General features: G+C 47.3%; 2 long non-coding RNA genes across 3 annotated transcripts in view; one reads left to right on the top strand and one right to left on the bottom strand.

Moving 5' to 3' along the window:
- The window catches only part of LOC129383203 (uncharacterized), a 36,087-nt gene extending 10,224 nt beyond the window's left edge, over positions 1-25,863 (top strand). The window contains exons 2-4 of the long non-coding RNA XR_011893096.1: positions 16,162-16,265; positions 24,445-24,565; positions 25,631-25,863. This is a non-coding gene — a long non-coding RNA (uncharacterized lncRNA). The remainder of the gene's footprint in view (positions 1-16,161; positions 16,266-24,444; positions 24,566-25,630) is intronic.
- LOC129383202 (uncharacterized) lies at positions 1,147-8,305 on the bottom strand. Of its 2 annotated transcripts, none has more exons than XR_011893464.1 (3): positions 7,921-8,305; positions 7,047-7,168; positions 1,147-2,880 (listed from the first exon to the last, which is right to left on the bottom strand). It is a non-coding gene; the product is annotated as an uncharacterized lncRNA (long non-coding RNA). The 2 variants fall into 2 exon arrangements; XR_008611094.2 differs by having other exon boundaries at positions 7,060-7,168.
- Positions 25,864-27,099: the final 1,236 nt, after the last annotated feature.

The following is a 27,099-nucleotide window of genomic DNA, read 5'->3' as shown; positions in this document are numbered from 1 at the left end:
CTTTCGACTTCCTGGTCATCATGACTGGATGTAGGGGCGTAGACCTGTACAATCTTCATTTTGTACCTCTTATTAAGTTTCACAACAAGACCTGCCACCCTCTCGTTAATGCTATAGAATTCCTGTATGTTACCAGCTATATTCTTATTAATCAAGAATCCGACTCCTAGTTCTCTTCTCTCCGCTAAGCCCCGGTAGCACAGGACGTGCCCGCTTTTTAGCACTGTATATGCTTCTTTTGGCCTCCTAACTTCACTGAGCCCTATTATATCCCATTTACTGCCCTCTAGTTCCTCCAATAGCACTGCTAAACTCGCCTCACTAGATTAAGTTCTAGCGTTAAACGTTGCCAGGTTCATATTCCAATGGCGGCCTGTCCGGCCATCTGCTTGTTATCTTCGAGTAAATATCGCAGGCGCAGGCAGTAGCTTGCCGTAGCCGCCACCTAAGCCTCTATCCCGGACCTAACATGCAACGTGAAAGCGAGCATGCCGATTAAAAAGATTGGCGGCAACTTAAACTGAAAAGAATCACATTCAAATAAAATCTTGTACGCCCCACAGCGGTTCTAATCGAGCCATACCCTTACAAAAATTTTTAAGGTGTTTTTTTAGAAAGTCTTCTATTTTCTCTATAGAACTCTATTGTGTTTATTTTGATTGCCCATAGAATTTTCCTATAGAGTTCCAAAAGTTATTTGGCCACGGCATTCTTATAGGAACTCTAAAGACACATTTCTATAGAACGTTTTTATCGAGTTGCTTTACAGATGCTAAAGACAAACTTCTATAAAATATTTCTATCGAGTTTCTTTAGAGATGCTAAAGACAAATTTCTATAGAATATTTCTATCGAGTTTCTTTAGAGATGCTAAAGACAAATTTCTATGGAATATTTCTATCGAGTTGCTTTAGAGATGCTAAAGACAAATTTCTATAGAATATTTCTATCGAGTTGCTTTAGAGATGCTAAAGGCAAATTTCTATAGAATATTTCTATGCGGTTGCTTTCGAGTCCCTACAAGCAAATGTCTATAAAAGCTAGGCCGATGTGTGTAAAGTACTTGCAATTTACCAAAGTTCTACTGTAGGCAATAAGGACTACAGTAAATGCAGTGGCAAAATAATTGGTGCTACAACCACAAAGTATTCAGTTTGAAATGTTTATTGCACTTCAGACTAGATACATGCTTCATATGTGACATACACGCTTGAGACTAGAACTTGCAACACACAAACTGTAGGTGCCAAGATGCTTTTCAGGTCAAGCTGGTGGTGCAAACACATGAAACATGAGGTAAAAAAAATCAGTGGGAGACTTGATTACAGTTGACACAAGGTAATAACAGGCTTGACTAGGACAAGAAACCATGCCATTAAAACTGCAAAAGGAGTGCCTGTTCCAGCAGTGCACATTAAATGGTTGGATAGTAATGCCTGAAAATAGACTGATATGAATGTGCACTGCAATGTTGTGTCAGCCTGACGAAACGACACAGCATTTTAATCTAAGTGCAAAAATAACACTGGCAGTCCCTGTAAAAATGTGGCAAATAGTGGCTGGCTTTCACAGATAGGTACACCGTATACCGAAACCACACAGCATTTTATTCTATGTTATGTGTAACATTAGCACTGGCAGGCCCTGCAAAAATGTGGCAAACAGCGGTTTTTATAGAGCAGTACACCATATATCGTACAAAGTTTAAAAGCTTGTATCTCGTTGTAAGGGAAACAATTTTGAGATCAGAGCCAATATTCTAAAATTAGGGTGAGAAATACAAACCAGACCGACACACGCAATGACTAAAAAGGAGATTTAGCTTGGGAGCTCCTATGTAATGCACATGAACAGTAAAATCGTTTTACTCGGCAACTATGGCACCAAATTTGATGAGGTTTGATACATTTAAAAATGTTTAAATCATAGTTTTTACATTAACACCATCAACTTCTATTAAAATTTGCTGAAAATAGCAAAACTTGAAGGAAAAGAACTTTCTCTGTTTGCAACTGTAAATTAAAAAAAGAACTAGCCCACGTTAGTTCTGTAAATTTTCCTACTCAAGTACATCCAAAATGCTGAAATATTTTTGAGACAACCACAGCACTAATTTGAGTTAAGTTCGTGGCATTTGAGAATTCTACTTGTTGCAGGAAGAACTATTTGGCAGGTTTAAGAAAAATAACACCACGAAGCTTAATAATCCACATCTCTGTGCCAGAAAGAGATATCACAGTTCTGCAGACTCCATCTGCTACGTCTAAAATCAACGAATTTTATATATGAATTTACAGCTTACATGAAATTGTTGCAATGTTTGAGAGTTTTGCACATCTACTCATAAATTAGTGATTGTATATTAGAGCAGCATATGGTATATCAAATTTGCCAGATTAAATTATGGTATTAGGTTTAACAGAAATGTGATCTCATTTTTTAGTTATGTGTAAGATTTGTTAACCTTACTCCTCTGTTTCTTCAAAATTTGCAGTTTTCATGAATTCGTATCAAAAGCAGACTAGTTGTCTAAAAATGTTTCATCATGGTACTTTGCTACATGAATTATGCTTTTTCAAATAACATGTTTACTTTGATGCAATGATATTTCTGTATTTTACCTGATTCCTTGCTGGAAAACTGCACAGTATTCATGAGATATGAATAAATAAATATTACGTGAATAAGTAAACAAATAAATATTGCGGTTTGTCTTATCATTCCACCACCAGCATCACCTGTATGGAGCTTTGGCTACTGCTCACATGTTGCAAGTTCATTCTTACATGACCCCCTGCTATTTCACTTCCCAGGAAAGGAGCGAGGAAAGGCTAGTTTTTGGCCTCATTTGGTCCGTCTAGTAATTGGCGACGGTGGAGCCTGGAAAATACAATTGAAATTAATTTTCAAAAGGTGTAATGAACATTCAGCCATAATCTATTAGCAGGCACAAACATGCCACAAATATCTATATAGTTGTAGCACTATGGTAAGTTTCATTTCAGTATTTCAGAAAAAATACTAACAGAAAAGTGGCAGAACGCCCCACCTACTCTGCCAAACACTGATACCACTTGGCAGAGTGATACCACCCTGTCAAACAGCGGCATTTCTTTTGAGAATCACTTTTGAAAATATTTTTACTTTCCCAAGATTCTGTGACATCAGCACTGGGCCAATGTGCCTGGCACTAGAATATCATTGCTGATGACAAAAAGTATCTCGAAATGACAACAGCCTAGTCGCACATTAATCTCATCTTGCAATGACAACACATTCCCATTTATAAGATAAGCAAGCAGGAACACCCACGAGCTAAGAGTCCTATACAGACGTCACACTATCCATAGGAAACAAATTTTTTGAAAAGAAGGGAATGACCTACTGGCTTCTATTGTTGAGCGGTAGACAAAATATTCCATCCACTGTTAGCCATAGTTCATATGTACTATGCTTAATATGCCAATAATAAATTTTTTACATGGAGCTTGGGCAATCATGATGATGTATGTAAGTATGCATTGTATGGGGACCAACAAAGTTTTAAGTTGTTTTTGCAAATTATGATGGATAACTGCCAATTTTGGGTATCTAGAACAGAGTCGCAGTGTTACTGTCAGATACAGTAGACACTGTATATTCGTGCTTTTTGAGTTATTGAAACAATTAGTTTCTAATCTAGTACGGGTATGTAGACTGATATGTATCCTAAACGCAATGATAAGACTTCCCAATTGCAATTGAAAAGCTAATTCAGTTTTAATTAAAAAGGGTCCTTCTTGCAACATAGCATATGAAAAACAGTAAACAAAAATTATACTAATATATATAACTTTGAAAATTGATTGCATAACTGCTCTAAAAGTCAAGCAGAAAATTTGACAAGAAATAATGTGCCTAAATCTAGTTGCAACAAATTTGTTACTACGAAGGTTGTGGACAATTCAGTAAGCAGATTGTAACCCAGTCTTTTTATGTGGCATTCCTCAGCGATGTTGTTGGTCAATTGGTTGCCGTAGCTGAACAAAACAGATGAAAAGTCCAAATCTGGCGCGCAGCCCCAGTCCCATCGGTGCGTGGTCAAGTGGGACGAACATACTGGTCCGGTGAGTGAATTACGGTGCTGTCTTAGGCACGTGTTGAGGCACCGGCCAATCTGCTGCATGTACATTTGACCAAATATGCACATGATTGCAAAAATAGACTACACTACCCCTGACAGACATAAGACAAATTTAGTGGTATCTAAGAAAGCCTTTCTTGTCAGGGTGCCTGTATGCACAGTAATGAGCAAGAGAATTGAGAAAGGCAAGCAGGCAAGGGAGGCTTGCTTGGTGAAAGATACCACCAAATTTGTTGTGTGTGTCACAGGCAGTGTACTGTATCCTTTTCACATGTGGTCATGCGTACATAGAGCAAACCGGCCGGTATGTTATGTTTATAAGAGATCACCATATTTCATTCAAAAGACCAGTATGATCGTCCAACTTGGCCGTACATTTCCACAACGGGGCTTCATGTTGGATTAGAAATCTGTTTTCATCCACCGTGAAAATTGACAAGTGAAATCGATGAGGCATATCACATATATAATAAGACGTGTGTGAGCCCCCATTTTTAGTGCAACAAACAAAAAAGGCATCCTGTGTACGTCACAAGGGATCCATATCAGTCTGTGCCTATGTACTACTTAAGTAAATGCAGCATAGTTAATACTGACCTTCATATTAATTTTCAAGAAATTAAAGCTCATCAAATGTGTATTTTGCAGTGGCTGTTACTATGGGAACAGAGAAGTAGCTAAAGATATCAATGATAAACAATGGTGTGCACACTACGTCCTTAGACCTGTGACATATTTAGCCCACTACACTTCGAATTCCTACATGCACAGAAAACTGCACGAGATTGTAGCACAAGCAGACAAAAATGATGCAAATAAGGGGTACAGCATAGGAAATGGTTTTCAAAGAATAAAACCACAATAAAAAGTTATAAATATACTACGTACAAAGCAAAAATTCTATTTCACTTCCAGGTAAGCAACTTACGCAAAAGAAATACTAAACGTCAGGAAAGGTTAGGTATAGTTTTATATAGAACATAATAATGTGGGCATAATGGCTATGCACACAAATAGGTAGCAAGTTCAATAAAGTTGCATAAATATTTAGTCTCTTTAGTAAGCTGCATTAAGTAATGTGTTGATGGACTTCACCATGAATGACACCAAGCCCACTTTTTGGAAGACGTACAGGTGTTCCCAGAATAATTCGGAACGCTGGACACACAGCTGCTCGTGGGCGGAGCGCGCCGGCGGATAAATACAGGCAAGATTTGCGCATGCGCGGTCTCCCTAGCGAGCAAGTTTCGCTCCCTAGTGCATCTAGGTTGACGTTGCCTTGCTCCAAGAAGGTAGTGTTAGGTGCCCTTTAGCATTGTGCAATGGGGGCTGGGCGAATGAATGTCTGTAGCACAGCATGCATGCACCGTAATCTACAAATAAAGGCTCCGGCATTCCTTGCAGCATATTCTCGCCATGGTCTGCATCCCGGGTGGGACTAAGCAATGCTTTGCGTGATTACGTGCTAGTGAGGCGGCTTGGGTACAACGGCAACGCTGCCTTATTTTTCCACCGTGTTAGCCTGTCCTGCGAAGTATTAGATCTTAGTAAAATATTTTCCTATCCGTGTTACTACTAGCTTCGTAATACGAGGACAATTTCCCAATTTCCACTATTACATGACCCCCCTTAACGGGTGTGTCTGCGATAGTGGCAATAAAAGAGTTCACAAAATGAAATAACGCGGCACGTTCAGCTATGTCAATTTCATGCACAGGAAGTCACTTCATGCAAAGGGCACTCTAATGAACTCTTCACGACTCTAGTAATTTACTGCCGCACCCCGTTACGTGGTTCGTATATATTGTGCGACAATCAATCACGGAATCTGGACCTTTGGTAGCGAGTATCCTTACGTAATGATCGCGAGTCGGCGTTTGTTGGCGAAGATACTCATTTTCGCACGAATTTATTTTGCTCAGAGGAAATACACAATGATAATCAAGGGTAGGCTGTGTGAGCTAAATGCAAAAAAAATAGTAAGGAGAACATAGTAAATCTAAATAACAGAAAGAACACGGGGTTTATTTTTTTCAGAGAAAAAAAAAGAATCGAAACGTAACTGTTTCGTCTAAAGCGATTGGCATGTTCCGCTATCAATATCTCGCAAATGCGCCGTCCACGCGAAACGCAGCTTGTACGCGGCGTGGAATTGACTCGTAGAGTGCATCGACGAAGTCCCTCCTGTCACCAAGGCGCTTCCACTCGCGCGTTATGGCGAGCCAGAGCTCGTCGGCACTGGCCCCTCCCAGATTCAGCTTTGATAAGCTTTCCTTCATCATGCCCCACACGTTCTCCATAACATTGAATTCTGCACCTTTCGGAGGCCAGTCAAGAACGCGAACACCACGTTCTTGAAGAACTTTTTCCACAGCTCTGGCTGTGCGCACCGGGCTCAGGTCTTGTTGGAACAAGTAGTAGCCATCTTTATATGGCCTGTCCAGAGCGTATGGCAATAGGTGGTAGTCCAGAATTTCGCAGTAAGCTTCAGCTGTGAACGATGGGGACAGTCGGATTTGCGGACCGAGGCCCTCTTTGCTAATTGCTCCCCAAACGTTGACAGTACAGCGGCCGCTGCTGTAGATCTCGTAAACATACCCAGGCTCGTATCTATACACGTAAAGAAGGGAATAGATAATGGTCTTTTCAGATGAAATACCTCTTGCGCGTCCGAAGAATTTCTGCTTAAAAGATAAGAAAATGAAAATTCCTGCAGTTATATGGTCTCCATACGCGGCGCTCTTGATCCCATTTAGATGAAAATGTCGATTCATCTGAAAATATCACTTCCTTCCATTCTGCAGTTGTCCAGCGCTCTTATGCCCTGCAAAACTCAAGGCGCCGGCATTTTTGGTGCTCCGTAAGGTGTGGCTTTTGTGCCGCGACAAATCCACGAAGACCAGCCACTTTTTGGAACACGTACATTTCATACACACCTGACATGACCATCCAGATCACACGCGATGCTGCTGCAGCCATATATCCAGAGGGTCTGCATTTCTGGGGGCTCCTCGATCTTGTAGTTTGTGGGTCACGGCCTCGCCACTACAAAATGAGTTCCATGTTAGCTTATAGCAGTGGCACAATAAAACTGTGATATCGTGAAAACATGCAGCACCTAAAAAAGTCACGAAAACAATGCCTGCACTAATGTGGAAAGAAAGCAAATGCTTGAAATCATCGAATGTCATGATAATAGGGACCTCTACATCAAATAAAATTTTGGACGCACCGCAGCAGCAGATTACAATCTAATCTTCATGTTTTTTCCATTACTTAGTACAGGCAACTTTCCCCTGTCATGTTTAGTTCGGTCAGTTTTGTCTACACATCTTGTCTTGGAAATAAAGCTGTACTAGTAGCAAGCTGTGATTGGCTTACATTTTTTCCCTAGAACTATTCGTTAACCAAAAACGTCGTAAGCAGAGATTGTGCACAACGTCGAAGCATTTATAAGTGAGGAAGCATCACTGAAGAAAGAATCGATGAAGAGGTAGACGGGTCGTTACTATGCGATTTTAGCAGACAAGCGGAAGCTCACGCACAGCTGCACAAGGTGAACACGATTTCCGAAACTTCTTAGCGGAAGCAAACGCTTATCAGGGTTATCGATTCCGCACTGTGGCAATAGAGTTGCGTACACAATTTTTACAACCAGCGCGTAGCAAGTATCATCACAGGGTTCACTGTTGTCGTGGGTGTTCCACTTGCTACGTTCGCAAGACACTCTATGCACACACGGGAAGCACACACAACGCGCATGAACGCACGTGTAGTTGGCGAGCACGATTCCTTACCGTTTTAACAGTACGACGAGGTCGAAAGGCGCTCTCCAAGTTTCCAATGATGCGTCTGCGATGTTGCTTGCAGCATACAAGCCGCTGGGTAGTGGACGAGCTGAGGCACGCTAATAATACGCATTACTTCTTTGCGCCGTCCACCAAACTTTCCACGACAGCCAGCCGAGACAAAAGGAACGCGCTCCACGGCATCAAAACCGTTGGTCCACATTTCGCTGGCGCGCCACGCATACGGCGTGTTTACAGCGAGACTCAAGCCATCTTCTGGCACTTTCGTGCTCGCGAACTACGTCTCATTTCATCACAGCAAACCTAATAACACACGATCTTACAAACACATCGAAGCAGCTCGCACAACAACCGTTGAAGACGGAGCAAATAACAACACGCCGTACTTTCGTATTCTACCGGTCGCGTAGAGTACGAAAATACCGGCGCCGACAGCGCCGTCTGTATAATAGTGCGGCTGTTGTGGCCTCCGTGATTGCTACACTAATATGCACTACAGCAGGTTTTGTGCCATTTTGGGCCGAACTACATACATATGTTGCGAGACAAGAAGAAACATTGACATGCTCATATTGTCACGTGGTCGTGACGTTGAATAACACAGTAGCAGTACTGTGAACGACAAAACTAACTTTTATTGGGCGAACCTGTGCCCACAAAACAGGCTACACTTATAGCACAACGATAGCGGCGAACACGCTCGGCGATCGTCGAAAATCTGCTCAGCGGGTCAAGCGCGTCAGCTTTTATACAGCAGTCGTCGAATGTTCCAGACTAATCGCTGGGACCCGCGCGTATTCCACAATGTTCTACGCCATTCGCGTCAGGCGATGAAATCAGATAACAAGGTTCGGCGACAACAGACAGCCGGGTAGAATCATCGATAACTTTCCAGAAACGTCGGATACATGCAGGCGCGTCCGTCGCTGTGCGATTACAGTTGTTAAGCGGCGAAACGTGGTCGCCCGATAAAGATAAGTACACGTGTCAATACCCCCCTCTTAAAAAGCATCGACCCGATGCTGCAAACAAACGAAGTTAATAAACAAAAGCACTCGTAGCAAAGAAAAGAACAAAAAGGACGAAGTTCGTCAGCGTCCGTAAAAGGGTTTAAGGCGCACCACGTGGACCACTTCAGATCGTGCGCGGCGCCGCTGTGAATGCGAAATGCCGTCTGGCACGACCTCATAGTCCAGAGCGCCAATACGTCGGATGACCTTGTAGGGTCCGAAATAGCGTCGGAGTAGCTTCTCACTGAGTCCTCGTCGGCGTATCGGGGTCCAGACCCAAACACGGTCGCCAGGCTGGTACTCGACGAAGCGTCGTCGGAGGTTGTAGTGTCGGCTGTCGGTCCTCTGCTGGCTCTTGATTCGCAGGCGGGCGAGCTGTCGGGCTTCTTCGGCGCGCTGGAGATAGCTAGCGACGTCAACATTCTCTTCGTCAGTTACGTGCGGCAGCATGGCGTCAAGCGTCGTCGTCGGGTTCCTGCCGTAGACCAGCTTGAACGGCGTGATCTGTGTTTCTTGCACCGCCGTGTTGTAAGCGAATGTTACGTACGGCAGGACGGCATCCCACGTCTTGTGTTCGACGTCGACGTACATCGCTAGCATGTCGGCGAGGGTATTATTCAGCCGCTCCGTAAGACCATTCGTCTGCGGATGGTAGGCCGTTGTCCTCCTGTGCCTTGTCTGACTGTAGTTCAGAATGGCTTGAGTGAGCTCCGCTGTGAAGGCCGTTCCTCTGTCGGTGATGAGGACTTCTGGAGCACCATGTCGCAACAGGATGTTCTCGACGAAAAATTTAGCCACTTCGGCTGCGCTGCCGTTCGGTAGAGCTTTAGTTTCAGCGAAGCGGGTGAGATAGTCCGTCGCCACGACAATCCACCTATTTCCGGAAGCTGATGTCGGAAACGGTCCCAACAAGTCCATCCCGATCTGCTGAAAAGGTCGGTAAGGAGGCTGGATCGGCTGTAGTAATCCCGCTGGTCTTGTCGGTGGTGTCTTGCGTCGCTGACAGTCGCGGCATGTCTTGACGTAACGGGCGACATCGGTGGTTAGGCGCGGCCAGTAATACCTTTCTTGTATCCTCGATAGCGTCCGGGAGAAACCGAGGTGCCCAGCGGTCGGGTCGTCATGTAGGGCGTGCAGTACTTCTGGACGTAGCGCCGACGGAACAACAAGAAGGTAGTTGGCGCGGACTGGTGAGAAGTTCTTCTTCACGAGTAGGTTGTTTTGAAGCGTGAACGAAGATAATCCACGCTTAAATGCCCTTGGGACAACGTCGGTGTGCCCTTCCAAATACTCGATTAGGGCTTTTAGCTCCGAGTCTCCTCGTTGCTGTTCGGCGAAGTCTTCCGCGCTTATTATTCCAAGGAAGGCGTCGTCATCCTCGTCATCTTGCGGCGGCGGGTCAATGGGGGCGCGGGATAGGCAATCGGCATCTGAGTGTTTTCGTCCGGACTTGTAGGTTACAGTGATGTCGTATTCTTGTAGCCTGAGGCTCCACCGTGCCAGCCGTCCTGAGGGGTCTTTTAGGTTAGCTAGCCAACACAACGCGTGATGATCGCTGACCACCTTGAATGGCCTGCCATATAGGTAAGGGCGAAATTTCGCTGTGGCCCAAACGATGGCGAGGCATTCCTTTTCGGTTGTAGAATAATTGCCTTCTGCTTTTGACAATGATCGGCTAGCGTAAGCTATCACGTGTTCATGTCCATCTTTTCTCTGGACTAGGACGGCACCGAGGCCTAGGCTACTGGCGTCAGTGTGTATTTCGGTATCGGCGTGCTCGTCGAAGTGCGCAAGTACGGGCGGCGACTGCATGCGTCGTTTGAGTTCTTGAAATGCGTCGCCCTGTGGCGTTTCCCACTTGAACTCGACGTCACATTTAGTTAGCTGTGTCAGCGGCTCAGCGATGCGTGAAAAGTTCTTGACAAATCGCCTGTAGTAGGCACACATGCCAAGAAATCTACGCACTGCCTTCTTGTCGGTGGGCTGCGGGAACTTTGCGATGGCAGCTGTTTTGTGCGGGTCGGGGCGTACTCCGGATTTGCTGATGACGTGGCCTAGGAATAGAAGCTCATCGTAAGCGAAGCGGCACTTTTCTGGCTTCAGAGTGAGCCCTGATGACTTGATGGCCTCTAGTACTGTGGCAAGCCGCCTAAGGTGATCGTCAAAATTTTCGGCGAATACAACGACGTCATCCAAGTAAACGAGACAGGTCTGCCACTTCAATCCTGCTAAAGCCGTGTCCATCACGCGCTGGAACGTTGCAGGCGCCGAGCACAGTCCAAATGGCATAACCTTGAACTCGTAGAGGCCGTCTGGGGTGATGAAGGCGGTCTTTTCACGATCTCTTTCGTCGACTTCTATTTGCCAATAGCCAGACTTGAGGTCCAGCGAGGAGAAGTATTTAGCGTTGCAGAGCCGATCCAATGCGTCGTCTATCCGTGGGAGAGGGTATACGTCCATCTTCGTGATCTTGTTCAGACGACGATAATCGACGCAGAAACGAAGTGTTCCGTCCTTTTTCTTAACCAGCACAACAGGAGATGCCCACGGGCTTTTCGACGGCTGGATGATGTCGTCGCGCAGCATTTCGTCGACTTGTTCTCTTATAGCTTCACGTTCTCGCGGCGAAACTCGGTAAGGGCTCTGGCGAAGTGGTCGAGCGTACTCCTCGGTGATTATGCGATGCTTGGCGACTGGTGTTTGTCGAATCCTCGATGACGTCGAAAAGCAGCCTTTGTATCGCCGGAGCAGACTTCTGAGCTGCTGTTGCTTAATCACGGGGAGACTTGGATTAATGTCGTAGTCTGGTTCGGCAACCATGGTCGTCGGGGTAGATGCGGCGGTATCCGAGAGGACAAACGCATTGCTGTTTTCCAGAATTTCCTCGATGTATGCGATCGTCGTGCCCTTGTTGATGTGCTTGTACTCCTGGCTGAAGTTTGTCAGCAACACTTTCGTGTTTCCTCCGTGCAGTCGAGCGATCCCTCTTGCGACGCAAATTTCACGGTCTAGCAGTAGACGTTGGTCGCCTTCGATGACACCTTCTAAGTCAGCGGGTGTTTCGGTGCCGACCGAAATAACAATGCTGGAGCGAGGCGGGATGCTCACCTGATCTTCGAGCACACTCAAGGCGTGGTGACTACGAGGGTTCTCCGACGGTATCGCATGGTCTTCCGACAGAGTTATTGACTTCGACTTCAGGTCGATGACTGCGCCGTGTTGGTTGAGGAAGTCCATGCCGAGAATGACGTCTCGTGAACACTGTTGGAGGACAACGAAGGTGGCAGGGTAAGTCCGGTCATGAACGGTAATTCTTGCCGTGCAGATCCCAGTCGGCGTAATCAGGTGTCCTCCAGCGGTCCGAATTTGAGGGCCTTCCCATGCAGTCTTAACTTTCCTCAACTGGGCGGCGATGGGTCCACTCATGACGGAGTAATCGGCTCCTGTGTCTACTAAAGCGGTGACTGCGTGGCCGTCGAGAAGCACGTCGAGGTCGGTGGCTCTTTGTCTTGCATTACAGTTCGGTCTTGGCGTCGGATCACGACTGCGTCGCGTTGACATGTGGCTGGTATGTGACGTCGTCAGGTCGTCTTTCGTCGTCGCATTCTTTCCTTCCAGACTTCGTCGGGACGGCGGCGTGTCGTTATGTCGTCGAGGTAGTTTCTTCGGAGTCTTCGTCGGCGGCGGAGGATCTTCGACAGTTCGACGGACAGCAACCGCACCTCCATCATTCGCTGCTTTTAGTTTTCCGGATATGGGCTCGCTGACCGGCCCCGAGCTGGGCCAGTGTATGGTCGGCGCTGCGGCGACAGGTAGCGGCCTGGTGATGGTGAACGCGACGGTCGTCGAGAACTCCACTGAGTAGCCGCGAGGTAGTCAGCGATATCGCGAGGGCGTTCACCTTGCTGCGGGCGCGGAGCGTTGACGGCGAAACCTCGCAGTCCCATTTCCCGGTATGGACATCGTCGGTAGACGTGACCCGCTTCCCCGCAGTGGTAGCAGAGCGGGCGGTGGTCAGGAGCGCGCCAAACGTCGGTCTTCCTCGGGTAGCTCCGCTGGGCGACGGGTGGGCGCGCTGTCGGCGGCGGCGGCGGTGGTCGACGGAATTGCGGCGTTACAGGGCCCTGGCGCGGTCGCTGAGGAGGGCCTTGACGGCGTACGACGGCGGCGTAGGTCATCGCTTCGGGTTGGGGTTGCGGTAATTGAGGTTGCACCTCCGGGACTCCAAGCGACCGCTGAACCTCATCTTTGACGATGTCAGCGATCGAGGCCACTTGAGGCTGCGACGACGGGAAGATCTTCTGAAGCTCCTCTCGTACGACTGCCCTGATAGCATCGCGCAGGTCTTCGGAGGCCAGTGATTGAACTCCGGCATAGTTTGTAGCGTTGGTGCGGCGGTCGAATTGCCGGTTTCGCATCTCGAGTGTCTTCTCGATGCTAGTGGCCTCGCGAAGAAACTCGTCGACAGTCTTCGGTGGGTTTCGTACCATACCGGCGAAAAGTTCCTCCTTAACACCACGCATTAGTAGCCGGACTTTCTTTTCCTCGGACATTTCCGGGTCGGCGTGGCGGAATAGGCGGCTCATTTCTTCTGTAAAAATCGCGGTGGTCTCGTTGGGCAGCTGCACTCGGGTTTCCAGTAGTGCTTGGGCTCGTTCTCGGCGTACGACGCTTGTGAATGTCTGCAGGAAGCCACTTCGGAAAAGGTCCCAGGTCGTTAACGCGGCTTCTCTGTTCTCGAACCACGTCCTGGCAGCGTCTTCCAATGCGAAGAAGACATGTCGCAGTTTGTCGTCGCTGTTCCAGCTGTTAAATGCAGCGACCCTCTCGTACGTCTCGAGCCAGGTTTCCGGGTCCTCGAATGTTGAACCGCGGAACGTGGGGGGCTCCCTGGGCTGCTGCAGCACGACGGGGGATGCTGGGGCAGCCATTGGGGAGGACTTGGTGGCAATCTTCCTGCACGTCTCAGGTAGGAGTCCGTGCTCTGGGGGCAGTCCTTGCAGCCGGCGGCTAGCTCGCTGGTCTTGGGCGACGTTGGTTTTGATCTCGGGCTTCGGGCTTGGATCGCGGCTTTACGGGGGCGTTCGGTACATGAACGCACAAGCACCTCCACCAGATGTCACGTGGTCGTGACGTTGAATAACACAGTAGCAGTACTGTGAACGACAAAACTAACTTTTATTGGGCGAACCTGTGCCCACAAAACAGGCTACACTTATAGCACAACGATAGCGGCGAACACGCTCGGCGATCGTCGAAAATCTGCTCAGCGGGTCAAGCGCGTCAGCTTTTATACAGCAGTCGTCGAATGTTCCAGACTAATCGCTGGGACCCGCGCGTATTCCACAATGTTCTACGCCATTCGCGTCAGGCGATGAAATCAGATAACAAGGTTCGGCGACAACAGACAGCCGGGTAGAATCATCGATAACTTTCCAGAAACGTCGGATACATGCAGGCGCGTCCGTCGCTGTGCGATTACAGTTGTTAAGCGGCGAAACGTGGTCGCCCGATAAAGATAAGTACACGTGTCAATATTGTGAGCTATAGTTTAGGGCAGAAATAAATTACATGCGGTGTTCTCGCTTTTGAATCGCTTATGCCGCATGCAGTCAGCAAAAAGCATGGCCTTCAAGATCTGAACAGTTTACCCTGAGTAAGCTATGGCTGGGGTGTGATTTTAACGATTTCAACCTCGGTCACTGGCCTTAAAGCCCTAACTGACTTTATGCGCAGCCGTTACCTGCACTACCTGCGCCCTCACTTCGTTTCTCATTGAAGTGACTTCCTGCTGTCGTTTAAATGTAGCCCAGAAATTGTCGACACAACCTCGGAGGTACACATGTGCAGTGTGTGATGTTTCCGGCCGTGCGCTTGTATCCGTCTGACAGAAACAAATATACGATGATTTTTAATTTTAACCGTGAGGCACAGGTTGCGCTTACGTGTTCCGTATCTTGCTTTCGTGGTGATGTGCTTATCGTGCGCGGATCGCGCTCATGTGGTCCGTGCCTTCTCTGTGCATTGTGTGACCCACGAAGATCCCTTAAAAAAAAAGAAAGAAAAAGGAGAAAACTTTGTTTCTGCAGTGTGCATTTGTCGCATTTGTCGCCTTTGAGTGGTCTGTGCCAGGAATGTGCGGCGGCGTTCGATGTGTTCCCGCCCCAAGTGCTGCAGTCACTGCATGCCAGCAAATAGATATGACGCGGCTGCTAACGCGCAGTTTTGCTTAGTGTTTCTTGGTATACATCTTTGTAATTTACCTGCATATGCGATAGAAACCACAATGCGCGCTTCCATTATATTTCTTTGGTTTGGTCAATGGGTGTCTTTTTAACGATGCTCTTGCTTGATAGTAAAAAACCTCTGAAATGCCGATTGCAAGAACCAGCGTCTTCCAGTGCCTTCCAGTGTGAAACCAGCGCGTTTTTTTTTTTTTTTTTGGCACTGAATCGCACTGGCTACGCTGGCGCTAGCTGGGACTCACTCGAGACCAGTGAGAACGTTGGATGAGAGCTGGGTTACACTGGAAGAGACGCTGGTTCCAGTGCCATGACGCTGGGGCGCACTGGTTTGTGCCGTACAGGCGCTGGTTCGCATTGGAAACTGCACTGGTTGTGTTTGTGCCGCGCTGGCTCCAGTATGCAAGGACGAACGCTGCTGAATATTAAGTGCTTTATACAATTTCATTACTTGATACTAGTTTTTTGTCCTAAATAACGCTATATCTTGGGGTCATGTAACTATTTCGTGTCGCAGCATGTAATAAAGGTGCGTGAGCTGCCTTGTTTATTAACATCTGACACTGAAGATCACTTGCGTTTTTTGCATTTTCCCTTTATGGTATGAGCAACTTTAGTGCTAGAATGATGTGACAATACAACCCGCACGTGCCGCATGTCATATCGCAAGGCGTGATATATTGCATAAGTATACCTAAATATGTATGGAAATTGTGCTCGAGGTCGGCGCACGACCAACGCCGGATCTTCTGCGTAACGAGGCCCTAAAGCTATCGCTGTAAAAGAGAGCGCTTGAGAGGAAGGCGACTTCGCGCTCGGCTTGTGAACTCCGCGCGTCGTGCAAAACTGCAAAACTTGGCTGAGGTGATCACATAAACGTATGCTATCCGCGGACTATTTTTTCAACGAGCCCGAGGGGCGGTTCGGGCACCCTTTAGGTATGTCCCGCATTGAATATGTCTCACCATGTTTTTCAGCACAGATGAATTTAAGTACCGAATTTCAAGCCCATACGAGTGGTCAGCTGTGGATAACGGATAACAACGTGGAGAAAGTAAACCAGGATGCGCACCAGTGGGGCGTAAGTGATTGCTTTCTGTTAATTCAAATGCACTTCCTTGGTTTTTGTCTCAAGCTGTTAGTGTGTATGTCAACTCTACCAATTTTGCGTAATGTTTACGAATTCGGAAGCACCTGAGCGAGCCCTGATCCGCTTACATGTTTATCGAAGTGGAGAAAAGCATTCGAAGTTAAAATAGGCTATTTAATAAACACTTTGTCACGAAAAGTACTTCGATGCGTTCACCAGAAGCGGATTTATTGGCAATCAAACGTGGCGTTCACGGTGCTTCCGCTCCTCCTTCAATGCCTTTCACTGCCAAGGTTACCACAGAGCGAGGTACCACAAGGCACCGCCTTCTATATGTCACCGTGGCGCGCAGTTCACATTTGAATTTGGATGTTAACGTAGACGCCACTACCCCCGATTTTGGTGCCTGCAACGCGCCAAACGTAAGCCAAATGCGGTTGCCATGAGCGAGCAGCACTGCACTGAGCCAGTGGACAAACGTAAGCTAAATGCGGTTGTCATGAGCGAGCAGCACTGCACTGAGCCAGTGGACTCGTCCGGGTACCCTGCCGTATCTGCACTACGTAGCAGATCGCAGCTACATGCAGATGTAGTGCATATTGCGCAGCGTTTGCTTTGTGCCCGACAGGGCCCGTGTGCGTCCTCGCGCTCATACGATCTAGTCTGACCATGCTGCGTGGTGCGGACTGGCTTTGTCCTCCGCCTGCATAACTGGCGAATAGTAGCCACATACAACAAGTGCATTGTAACGCGTGTTCTATGCCGGGGTGCTTCCTGTGAAGGATGCCACATATAATACCCATGCTCTACAAAGGTCGTTGCATATTTTCCATTATAATGTAGTCCAGTCAAACTTTGCCCACACTAAAATCTTTGAGAAATGATTTTTTCCACTTACGAGCGAAGAATGGAATCATTTTCCAGAATGTGTTGTTCAATGCACATCTCATGTTTCATTTGAAAATATGTTGAAAGAGCATCTTTTGTATTCCCTCTCCTGCTTGGGCAGCATTGCTTCCTGCAGTATTGTGTAAATAAATAAATGAACAAAGGATGTAACGTTGGCTCTTAGAAGTAAAGTAGCTGGCTTGTTGCAGCACTGTGGAAGCTGCACAATTTCTTAGCCGATTCTTAGCGTTGTCTGCGCAGCGTCTGCTTACAGTATGATAAATGGCAATGTATGTAAGAATGACGCAATGAGCGTAGAATATGAGGTTGAAAATAGCAGCGTGTTTTGATGATAAAGTGAATACAAAATGAAATTTATTTTAGAAGCGAGTTAACCATGCGTATTTAATAGCTCGTCTAAAATGACACCCAAAATTGTAGCGCTGTCAGATGTTGGTACGATATGATTAGTTAATGATACACCTCACGAGGTGGAATTGTTGTTTGAAGGTTATCAATCAAAACATGTTTTTGAAGGACTGATTGGAAGATAATTTGGTGCTTTAGTGAGCACTACCAGTCGATATTGCCAAGATCAGGGTTCAGCTGATCTTGCATTACTGTCAATCACTAGTGAGATGAATAAATGGTTGTGTCATCGGCATGCAAGAGGAACTTGTAACTGGTAAGCGAATCGGGTAGATTGTTGGTGAACAACAGGAACAGTAAGGGACCTAATAATACAAGCTTGAGGAACACCAAATATGATAAAGTTAGCCAGTGAAAGGTCGTCGTTGTCAAGTACAACTTGCGACCCATTAGTTAGCTAGCCATGAAGTACCAGTGATGCCGTAGGTCACTGTAGTTGATACAAAAGAATAGAATGGTTCAGAGTACCAAATGCTGTAGTTCGGTCAATGAATGCTGCTCCCACAGTTACCCAGGTATCCATAAACCTGATTTTTATGGCCTCGCAGCGCGAGTGTCGGCGTAACCGAGCGAATGAGCACAACGGCGAAGGATCAAAGAGCGACACGCAGTGCAGCGGAAAATGAAATGTGGCGATAGTGAAGAGATCGCGAGGACGAAAGCGGAGGGGGGGGGAGGGGGGAGGGTGCGGCGAAAGCGTGAGAAGAAAAGCATAGTGCCCTGCATGACGCGGGCTTTGTGGCTACGATGGCGCCATCTCGCAGCCATCGTGCCGCATGCGCGTCGTTTGTATGGACGTAGTGCTGCATGAGCGGAGGTCGGTCGTCGGTCTGTGGCGGCTGCTGCGAATTCCACCCACACATCACGATTAGTGAGGCAGTCGCGCCACGCTTTGCTCCGTTCGCAAAGTGCCGCACGAGACCGCAGACGAATTTTTCAACCTTCGGCTCACGTGAAAGAATGTACTTTTCAAAAAATCTGGTGCGGTTCGCTGGACAGGCCGGACGGACGGACTCCTCGGTGGCGTTCCATGATTCTCCTCGCATGGGCACAGTATGTTGCAGAAGTCGCGGGGCACTGTTATCGTTGCGGGGTGCTTTTCTCGTCTTGATGATATATTCTTTTTTTTTTGCAAGTACTGCTCCAGTAGGACACATGTAACCGGCAAAATGAGGTCTCAGGAGAGCACCCGAGATTATAATAAAGTAGCCGGTGCGGGAACTCCAAATTATTTTTCTAGCTGTCCACGATAGCGGACAGCTGATCTTCCTTGGCACGCGTAGGCCTCGGTTAGGCCCAACCTAAGAACCACTCCGGATTCAAGCTTTGTTATTCCCGTTGCCGCTTTGGTGTAATGGAGGTGCCCCAAAAAATACTAAAGGCCCCTTGTTGCAACTGGTAAATAAAAACTATATATATATATATATATATAAAAAGGATCACGCCCACGCGCCAACTTGTGACGCACTGATACCGCGCCCCTTCGAGGAGCATTATGGAACGCCAAAGAGGAACTTGAGAGGATGAGCAAAACGAGAACAAGGTGAAAGCAGGAGACAACATTTCGACGGAGAGGGGGTTAGGTGGGTGGGTGTGGCAACCCTCTCTCCTTTAAGAGGAACCCCACCTATATATACTGTGGGGAGGAAAGCATATGTCGCCTTGAAGAAAAGTCCACTTGTCGAAACGTTGGCTCCTGCTTTCACCTTGTTCTCGTTTTGCTCATCGTCTTGAATTTCCATCTCCCACCATCCCCTTGTTTTCTAATGAGGAATTTAGGAATTTACCGGCCTGGCGTTGGCATGCGCAGTGCAACAATTTCTGCCTTTTTGTCGCTTAATGTTATTGTTGTTGTGTTGCTATGTCTTTCTTGTTAAAGTTTATTAAAATAACCAGAAAAGGTTTCCGCCCCCAGGAAGTGGATCCATCGGGGCGGAGGGAGGGAGAGAACAGGAGGTCAGTTCAGGTATTATTGACCATTTTTGAGTCTTGTAAAAATCGAAGTAATGACTGGAATATAAAGTGCTGGCTATTGCCAGGCATCTAAATCCTCGGGCCTCACAGTAGCGGGGAGAGTGTCTATCGCTCTCCTGCAGTGCTAGAGTATATGTTGCTGATCCAGCAGCTGGTTCCTTGGACAGGATCGGTAAGTGGCTGGAGACGCATCCTGGTGCGGCGGGCTGGCGTCACTGCTGTCTCCCTGACGATGCGTTGGAGGCGTGGCTTCAGCACGGGTAAACTTCTCTGGAAGAAGCGCAGGATTTTCTGGGAGGATGTTTCCGGAACGCCGCTTCGCCAGGACTATATGTCCGGGTGGATGGGGTATGGGTCATCAGGCACTTGTGGCCCCGTCTCTGAGGGGCGGGAAAGAAGCTCCCTTTACAGAGGGTCGGTCATTCGGTTGCCAGCGACACCAGCATGACCAGCTATCCATGCGAGACACACAGTGTGGCCAGCCTCGTCGGCGATTCGCGTCGCCCGGTGTAAGTTAACAGCACCATTGCGAGAGTCCAGTCGGGCACAGGCCTTTATGGAAGCCTGCAAGTCTGTGTACACAGTACGAGTGAAGGTTGCAAAAGGAGGCTTGAGAATGGCATTGCATGAAGTGGGTATCGCAGTTACTTCCGACGTTAATGGGTCGTTGCAGGCAGGCCGGCAGGAGGAGTAGGCCGCGACGGTACGTGGGCAGTAGTGCACTAAGACTGAAACTTCGTCACTGAGGGCCCTGTCGGTGTAGAAAGCATGGTGACAGGGAGGAGAAGTGCGAATGTCTGCTTGATGCCACCTTGTGTAAGACAACTGCCTCTCTGCGTGATCGGCATTCACGTTTTGGGGAATCGGTGCAGGTCATGGCACAATGTCACGGAGCATGGGAAGAGGGCAGAGGCGTTGAGGGGACTGGAAAATGAAGAAGCGAGATGATGCTGCGATCGGATATCGTGGATCTTAGTTGGAACTGGTGTGAATCCGTGGCAGCCTCGGCTAATGCCTGGTTCAGATTCATGTGGGCCATTTGAGCAAGACGGTGTAAGGGAATGAAACGCAGCAGGCTGGTGACAACCCCCATGGCTTCGTGGTTGAGCGATTGCAGTTTTTGTCGTTGCTTTTGGGTCAGACTGTAGATTTTATTGGCCGTATACGGCACGTGAAATTGGTTGAGCAGCCATAAGGCTCCTCACTTCCCCAGTTTTTGTATGCAATGCAGCGGATTAGGCGGAGTATCTGATGCCAGGTTCGAGTGATGTTGTGGTTCCATGTTGCTGCACCACTGGCTCCGTTGATGTGGATGCCTAGAACTCGAACACTGTCTTGCTGAGATATTTGTTCGCCATCAAAAGTGAAAGAAAATCGCGAGGCTAAATGGGCTGGGTTTGTGCCCAGTACAAGTTAGTTCTGTCAACAGAAGACATGAGTCCGACCTGCTTTAGAAATGTTGCGGTGGTGTCAATTCCGGCTTAAATGGCATCGGACTAGTCGACGTCGGAGCCTCGTTGGTCCGTATTGTGACATTGTCCATATACACACTGAAGGGAAGCCCAGGTATCTCAACCAGGCAATAGCACAGTGGTGGCATCACCAAGTTGAGCAGTAATGGCGAGAGGACTGCGCCTTGCGGCACTCCCACTCGTGATTTCTTCGGTGCGGAAAGTCTGCCCTACGGCAACCTGATATTCGCGGCCAAATCAGAAGCCGCGCATGTATGCCCAGGGTTTGCCTGGGATGCTTGAGACCAACCAAAATAAGGTAATCGACAGCAAGGACCCTTTAGGCTTCGCCGGAACACATCGATTCGACGTCACGAACGAGAAACGCGTGATGAGTACACCACCAAGTGAAAGAGCCGCCGTGAACCTGCGGCCCTATAACGTCAAACTATTCCAATATGTTTTTGTTCCAATTTCCTGACATCAAATGTGCATAACTGCCGACGCAAGCATCGGTCGGGGACCGGGGACCCGCAAGGTGGTCTAAACAGACCAATCAAACGCTCTCCTCATTTATAGAGGTCACTATTGTTTGCTTTAAAAACGAATAACATTGCCTGCACTGAGCGACTTGTCTCATCTAATTGGCTGATAGGAGGCGAGGAGCACACTCATGTGGAGAGGGATTGAATGGGGCCGAGCCAATGCACTGAAAATCGATCACCATATGAAGAGGATGGTTCAAGTGTCTGGGATTGGTCCGTTTTCCCTTACGTATATTGCGGTGGCTGGTCAAAAATGGCGGCCACATGCAACAGAAGTTTAAGAATTCCACTAAAAAGGATCCTCAGCAACGAAAAGTTGGCTGAGTGAGGCCGTAAATGTGCCGGAACTGCTCGAAAACGTTACAATGCCATGCAAAAAGTTTTATTGTACACAAATAAACCATGCTCTATGGCAGGTGCGTGTAGCCAGTGCCTGAGTTATCGGCGGCAGTCATCTTCTATTCCTTTCCGCACGGGGCAGCCTGCGGCTATTCAGAGAAAAATTCAGTTTGGTTCGGCATATTAATGCATCTTTAACGCGGACACATCACTTTGACGCGGTGAATTTTCACGGTGTTGGGACGCCGCGTGACAGCCAGGTGAAGTAGTTGCAGCCCGAAAACTTTTGACCAATAGCCGAGGGCTAATGGTGTCGAACCAAAAATGGCTATTTTTCTTTTCCTCGATCTCATCATGTATAATCAGAGTGTACACACCATATCAGATGGGGAGCTATCGCGGTTTACGTGACGTCGTGTGGCTGACAGGCGAAGTGGGGGTTACCCAAAAAGTTGTTCACCAATCGCGGAGGGCTGATTGCCGATTTGGAATAGAAAAGCTTTGAATAGCTTTAAGTTATAGCGCCCTTGGATAACGTAGCCATCTTTGTTTATTTAGACAGTATTGCCAGCTCTACTAACGGCTTGTGGAGTTGCCAATAACGAATGTTAACGTAAACCATCTGCGATTTTGGCGGCAGCCGTCGTACAAGAATACAGGAGGAGTCTGATATGAAGTCCTATTTTGTCACAATGGTTAAGAAATTGTTTGCGTGGTCGTTGGAACAAGTCAGACGTGGGATCATACCACGTGTATCCTGCTCCTGCGTTTAAAGCATAGCAGAAATCACGCTTTCATTGGTGCTGGCGTGAATGGCCAACTCTGCACATTACATTTCACATTTGGGAAAGCATTTGGACGCGGTTGTGATATTCACACCGTAGTGGCGACGCAGCCTGTGTATGTGAATCTGTTTCATATCTACACGGCAAATGTGACGTTCTGTTCGCTGTACCTACGTTGAAAGCTAATCCTATTCAAACTTCCCCACAGTGGAGTAAGAAATTTGAACAAGAGGGTATTAACGATCCTAGCAACTTGTTGGCTAATGCATGCCTCGCCAAATAACATAGAAGCTTAACTTTTATGAAACGTTTGGCGCATGTTCGATGAGCTGGACGGAATCTTAACTTTCGCCTTTTACCACGGCAGCTCATTAGTTGTGACGGCTTTCATGAACAGACAACCAGTGAAAACGAAAGCTTCAGCCCCTTGTGATGTTAGGCGCTATCCACCACAATGCTGTCAGCGTACTGCTCTTCCTTCGCTGTAAGCCTATGAATCACACATGCACCTGCGAAAACCTAGCAGCAATCGATGTAAGCGCGCTGGCTCAGCGGAGTGCCTACCGCGTGAGGTACAGCGGGTCGTGGCACTTGCGGAGACGGAGGACATTAGCGCGCATGCGCGAGTAGGAGTGGGTGCGAGAGAGGAAAGGTGGGGACTATTGCTCCTTGAATATGCTCTGCCTTGGTGGCCGAGGCCTAACAAAGGAGTTTCTCAGCGGGTGTTGTATGCGTTTGTCCCTAGGCGTGCCGGCAGAAGTCACGGAGCGCGGTAGTGCTGAAGTTAGCGTTGCAAGTTGGCGGCTGGACGTAATTATATTTGTTCAACTGTGTTTTTTAGTAATGGTAATAACGTGTCATTATTTCGCATTATTGGCGGCCCCTTCAGGACACCAAAGCGGCAACGGGGACACCAAAGCTACAAACCGGACTGCTCCGGTTCGCCGAGGCCTGTGCGGCCCCAACCCATGGGCCGCTCTGCTTCTAGCTTTGGTGCCCCCCACTACCCCTTGGGTACCTTAGAGCTCCTGCGCTGCCTGCTTTAATGTAATCTCGGGTGCGCTCCTGAGGCCTCCATTAGCCAGTTACATGTGCCTTCCTGGAGCAGTGCTTGTAAAAAATGCAATCTATCGCTGCGACAAAAAAAGCTACCCGTGGCTTATACCACATCATTCAGAACCTTGCCCCTTCAGACACAGTGATCACCAAACGGGGCCCCCATGCCCACTGCCACACCGCGCGGGCAGCCGCTGGCAGAGCATAAACAAACTCGACTGCACTCCGCAATGCCGGCATGTCTAGGGGGCAATTCTACAACACGAGCCAAGAAACCTCCTCCGTAGTGCCTAGGCAGAGTCAAATATTCAAGGAGCAAAGGCCCCCAGATAGAATTTCTCTCTCGCAACCGCTCTTACTCACGCCGGCGCAGAAATGTCGAACACCAGAAGAAACACCCCGCCCCGCAGTACCTACTAGCGAATGTAAGAATGCCACCGGGATATAGGTGCCCTGGGAGATCGACAGACACGCGCTACTCGTACGCCTCTTCATGGTTCTTTTCATTGGTCGTGCAATGCTTTGGAAGCGCCAGCTTCCACGACCGCCAAATTTTGTTCAGAAATGAAATAGCCATAATTTTTGTTATTTCATTACATTCTTTAATATGCTCATGTATGTTAGATATTGCTAATATGTGCATTTACTCATGGCATCTTGTTGTAAGACAGCAGAAAGACTGAAAGAAATATTCCTTCTGCAGTTCACTGTGGAAAAGTTGGATGAGAAGGGGCTGCTGCTTAAAGTACAAAACGAAGCGAAAGCGAGGGCCGCAGCAAGCTCCTACGATGTTGTTGGCCACAAGGAAAGGAGCTGCTTATCGGGTAACTAATTCCCTGTATCTCAATATCTATGGTGCCATAGAATTCCCTATACATGATACGATTCCATAGAAGAGTTTGACATTCTGCATCAAGAGGCACGCAGGAGCAACTGCGCCTACATAGAAGCGAGTGGAGCTCATAATGTGGGTAATCCAGTGCCTGCATGGCCTTGGGCGCATCGCACTGCAGTGGTGCTCTAGATGAATGCTCCAGAGCCCTTGCATACGTAATTTACTACTGCTGAGCCTCTAATTATTTCACATGCTTGAATCTTCGTCTACACGTGTTCCATAACTTTCCCCTAATTTTAATCAACTGTAAGCAAGGCTTCATGTTTTGTCCACCGAAGATTCAGGGGAAACATTCTACAAAACTTCCTAATGTTTAAGCAAAACCCAACAATTATTGGCAACGGTCCTAATTACACCATAAATCTTAACTGTGCCATGGCTTGCACTTAATATACATTGCATTTTCGTTGCCATACAACTCGCTAGCGACATTAGGAACTAAGCTGATGACGGCCGTGCGACACTTTCGAGGACTTGCTCTTTCTTTTTCTTAGTCGTAATTGCACGCTGTAACTAACTGCAATTTTTTTTAACTTGTACAAAGGGGCATTTTACAATTTTTTAAGGCCGTGCTGCTTGCTTATTCACCCTTGCGGCCGAGCGTCTGCTGTAATTATTATTGTACGTAATTCTTATAAATTCGCTACCAGATTTTCACTTACCACAGTAACAGTAGGAAGACGCGCAAAAGACCGTTCATGATTCATGGACCCTTTAACCGAGTCTCCTTACACCGAAAAAGAGTGTACTGACTGTTGATCCATTTCCTTCTAGGATAAGTTGTTTGCAACCCTAATGATAAAAACATGATAAAAAACTACGTACAGGTGAAGGACAAGGATTGTGAGACCACATACACTGCGCTGTGTATGTCGTCTCTTGCAGTCCTTGTCTTTCGCGCTGTACGTAGTTTTTTACCGTGAATTATCAACTACCCCAAGCAACCACCGTAGAATAAGAACACTCGAATAAAAAAAAACTCTTGTCTTTCCAGACCTCAAAACTGGTGAACTGAAAGTTGTGCTTCAGCACAAGACTAAAGCCGGGGGTTCTACTGACGAACAAAAGTATGACACTGTGTTGACGGTAACCACCCGAGGGCTGACACTAGAGTTGACCAGGAAATTGGCGCACCTCTTAATGCACGAATTGAGTTAATTCGTGCACAGTCATCATTGGCGCCGTCATCATCAGCTCATGATTGTAAATAAATCAACATCATCACCATAGGCTCCAACTCTGTGGGGGGGGGGGACTCCTCGCAGAACCTCTTCGAGGGATACCGAAGTAAACTTCCCCAACCTAAAGTGCCGTTACCAGAGTTACCCATATTTGGCATTTCTTTTTAGTTGCCTCTACCTCTTCAGATAAAATTTTATTGTGTGTTGCTAAAAGCTTAGTTGCAAGTTGTCGCATACGTGCGACGTTAGGAGGACAAGCGCATTAGAAGCACCACAGACATATTTTATTCAATTTCCACTGCGATTGAAAACTATTCCACCGAGCTGGGGTGCCCGCTTCTTGCCCTACACGCAGGTGGGGAGGGGGGGACGAAGCAGTCCCCGTGCGTTGAGGTAACTTCCACTTCGAACACCTTGCACACACACAATATATTTAAACATACATACACGAGGAAGTTCATTTTATTCTTCAAGAGAAGGAGGTAGCCAACTTGAATATTTCTAATAGTAGGAGTAACGTATGCCTAGAGAATGAACATGTTGTGTATGTTAACCTCGCTTCAAATTGCCTTGCATGCTTTTCTGACCCTGAAAAAAACCTGGAGTGACCGTTTGGTAGAGTCTTGCCAACAGAAGTTGAAATCCACGTGAAGGCTATATGCCTCATTATTGCTTCTCTTTCTAGCAAGCCATATAATAATTTACAACATTTATTAGGGATGAAAACATCACCGTGCAGAGGTCATAAATATATATAATTTACTCAGTAAATTTACTCAGAATTGAGACCAAGCCGGTTTCACTCCAAATCGTTATTAATAGCAGTCGTGCACACCAGAGCTTATACTCGGAGTCGCAGTGAAAAAAAAAGAAGGGCTGCAGTTTCACTAGAAAGGCGAAGGAGTATTAGTGATAGTGAAGTATATGCCGTATTTGTACGAATCTAGGCCGATAGTTAATTCAAATACCGTATTTATTCAAATATAGGCCGATAGTTTTTTTTTTTTCAAATGATAGTGTTCCAAACTCTAGGGTCGGCTTAGATTCAAGGGTTTTAAATGCCCCAGTTTTTCATTGAAACTGCCAAATATGGTGCATAGCTAGCGCCATAGAGTTTCTCACTGCATTACCTAGATGGAAATCTGGCGCTGCTGCGCTGTGGTATGCATGGGAATGCCGGTATATTGTGGATTCGGATTGGCATCGTTCTCGTAGAGACAGGACGCCTTGAAGACGCGCTGAAAGTGTCTGCGTTCACCCGGTCGACGGAACGCAGGCGTTA

Source organism: Dermacentor andersoni, chromosome 3, assembly GCF_023375885.2.
Source record: "Dermacentor andersoni chromosome 3, qqDerAnde1_hic_scaffold, whole genome shotgun sequence".
NCBI classification, from domain to species: domain Eukaryota; kingdom Metazoa; phylum Arthropoda; class Arachnida; order Ixodida; family Ixodidae; genus Dermacentor; species Dermacentor andersoni.
This window is presented reverse-complemented; position numbering and strand designations above follow the sequence as displayed.